This window comes from Furipterus horrens, unplaced genomic scaffold (genome assembly GCF_987537825.1).
Source record: "Furipterus horrens unplaced genomic scaffold, mFurHor1.1.pri manual_scaffold_11, whole genome shotgun sequence".
In the NCBI taxonomy this organism is placed as follows: Eukaryota; Metazoa; Chordata; class Mammalia; order Chiroptera; family Furipteridae; genus Furipterus; species Furipterus horrens.
Window position 1 is genome coordinate 82,737,217 of NW_028327181.1, and position 3,153 is coordinate 82,740,369.

Consider the following 3,153-nt stretch of genomic DNA (forward strand, 5'->3'; position numbering starts at 1 on the left):
ATTGGGGGACACGGGGGAGAGGAGTCCCTCTTCACCCTTGTTTGACCACACTGCTGCTTGAGGAAGTGCTGGCTACCCCAGGAGTCCTGCTTCAGCCTTGCTTTTCTTGCTTATGGCTCGTGCTATTTGTGTGTATATGTATTTATCTATTTACATTTTAATTCTTTCCCTCATGGCTAGAGGTGGTTACAAACGTACACATTTCAGTAGAGAAAAACAATTTATTAGTAACCTGGTTCACTCAGCAGGAGGATCAGGTGTCACTTTCTACTACTACTGAGTCCAAGTCCTCATAGGAGGATCCCTCCTTTGTTCTGGGGAGAGAAAAAGAAGGTCAAAGCTTTTACTCTTGAAAGGAACAATGAAACTATTCATTATTTCCCCCTTTTAGACAGGAATTCTAAATAACTCCCAGTTATTTACATGTCGGAAGGCTCCTCCTCATCAGAGGAACCCATGTTTTGCACATGCTGTGCCTCTTCTTTTTTGAAAGGGCCATATGCACCCCGCAGCCAGCTCCAGAAACCGCCCTTCTAGAAAACAGAGAGGGAAACTTGATTCCTGCCTGTCCCCCACTTTGTCCCGCCACAGTGCTTGATCCTCCTGAAATTTACCTCCATCTGGCTTTCCACCGATCGGTCCTTATTCAGGAGTCGTGAGAAAAAGCCCCTTGGAGGAAAACGCATACCAACAATTAGTGATTTGTCCCTGGCCTTATTAGGACTAAATGGGTACCTGGGTCCATACTCAGAGGCAAAATCACTGTAGACCTGGGACCTTGGAAATGATTCTTTGCACACTGGGCTTCCAGGGGTTCTCTGTGTCTCTTTAAAATGTCCCTGCCATGTCTCTGGGGTGACCTCTGTGTGTGGTCTGGCATGGAGTACAGGCGGGATTTTCAGCCCTACTCACTGTCCTGGCCCTTGGTCAAGCGCCCTGAGGTGCATTGGGGTGGGGGGTGGGGTGGGGATGCACAGTCACACTGGGCAGAAGCAGTTTGCTCTCTCCAGAAGCATTTCACATCCGTCCCATTTAGACTTAGTCCCACATGCACCCTTTGCTGGGGGTGGGGCTGAGGGTAAGAAGGTGCTTTCAACTTTCTAGCTGCTTTATCCTATAAGTTAAATCACACAACTAAATGCCTGAGTCCAAATAGCAGTTAGCTAAGTTAGCTAGCGTGCTGACTTTCATACTGCAGGCTGTCACTGCCGAGTGAGTTGTGAAGTCAGTTTACAAGTCACAACCAGCACTAGAATACAAAATATTCTTTTTGACGAAACAGAATAGAAAAAAATCAGAGTGCATAATGAGTCTGTTTTAGAAACGACTTATGTCTGTGCGGTGCGTGCGTACTGAGTTCTGACATAAAGTGTAGCTCACAGCCCAAGCACGGGGTGATCAATGGAGAGGCCCCAGCTGGAAAGGCACCATCTTCTTTCTGACACTCACTAGCAGTGTGGCCATGGAGCAAGATATTTCCCTTCCTCCTCTCTGTTTCCTTATTATTAAAAAAAGACAAACTACTGCGTAAGGTCTTGCCCAGTTAAAACTCTATGAAGTTGGGATAAAGGGAATAGAGAGAGTAGGGGCCTGAAAACCAGGAGGACGGGAAGGGAAATTTTTCTGCCACCTTACAGGAAGGACTCACATAGTCTACCTTTCGTCAGCCTTGAAGGAGACCAGAGCCTTTACCCTAAGGCCACGTGGCTTTTCCTATCCCTCCCCCAGAGCTTCCACCACCGGCAGGAACAAGTATAACCAAGACCTCCCCCTTTGTTCCCTGTTTCCTTAAAGGACCAGTGGCAGCAGATGCATCTGTGCCAGTCACACACTCTGTCAGCTTTGGTTACGGAGCTCATTTTGCAAAGTCCAGGCAAAGCACCAGAGTGAACAAGTGTTGTTTCCAAACTTAGCGGTTTCCTCACTGTAAAATGAGACTGAGGTAGAGTTCTAAGTTCTCCTCTAGTTCTTTCTTTTCTTTTTCTTTTTTTTTTTTAAACTTTTCTAAGCATTTATTTTATGATAAATTTACTTTCAAGTCTTTCTTTCTTCAGTTCCTTATGGGACTTTTTATTTTTCTTTTATTTTCTATGCATCTTCCTCTTCTGGTTCAGGACCAAGCTGCTCTTTTTCAGGGAGGAGCATCTCAGTGCGGCAGGCCTGAGAGCCCTTGTGGGGGTTAATCCACCATGAGCGCCGTAAGCTCTGCGCTGCATCTTGGGAGCTTTGCTCACCTGGATGTGCTCAATGCCCAGAGAGTCTGCACCCCAACCCTTAAGTTCAGCACTGCTCTCTGCAGTTTTAAGCATGTGCAGCAAAAACGCAGCACTCTTTTGGGGGCACCAACCTGCACCCAGCCCCAGTCTTTGGCCTGGGCACTCCTACCAACTCCACCATTGTAAGGACAGAATGGCACATATTGCTTCTGCAAAGTGACATCCTTTAGCTGCTTGGTGGCTTTTCAGATATGCATACCCTTTTGGCCTGGCAGTTTCCCAAGTGTTCTCAAAGTGAACATGAATATTTAAAACTCTTGATTTGCATGATTTTGTGGGGTTTTCTGGGTCAAATGAGTAGCGCACCATTTTCAGAGGTCACCTCAGGCCACCTCCAGGAAGAAGCTCCTCTAGTTGTAAACTCCTACTTTGGAAACTGTCAGACTAATATTTACCTTGGCTTTCCTCCATCATTGTCCGCGGGTGTTCTTTTGGCACAGGACTGTTTTAGGAAGAAAGCGACATCACAATTATTCATCACAATGACCACTCTCTCTAAATCTTTATTTGTTCCCTTCTAAGTAAGGTGATAACTTTCTTGAGGACAGGAATTTGTTGAATATCCTTTGACTCTTCTTCCATAGTCCCTAAGTTAGGATCTTGCAGGGAGCTGGCAATGCGTTTCATTGGCTGCTTTGGATAACATTCAGCAGTTAGTCCCTAATAAAAGCTCTTAGAAGTAGAAAAAGAAACTAAAAGTATCTACCGGAAACAACGCAGCAGCTTTGTTTTAAGTTCAAGAACAAGAGTAGGATGCCTGTTATTACTGTTACTATTCATCATTGTTGAGGAGGTCCTAATCAATTTAATAAGAAAAGTGAAGTATTGGAAAGAGACAAAACGCATGTGCATAGGAGATGATGCCAAACCTAAAAGT

At 45.3% G+C, this 3,153-nt stretch overlaps 1 long non-coding RNA gene across 1 annotated transcript; it reads right to left on the reverse strand.

The window, feature by feature from the left end:
- Window positions 1-207: 207 nt before the first annotated feature.
- LOC149998632 (uncharacterized) lies at window positions 208-806 on the reverse strand. Its single transcript, XR_016507214.1, has 2 exons — window positions 615-806; window positions 208-533 (listed from the first exon to the last, which is right to left on the reverse strand). It is a non-coding gene; the product is annotated as an uncharacterized LOC149998632 (long non-coding RNA).
- Between the last annotated feature and the right edge of the window lie 2,347 nt (window positions 807-3,153).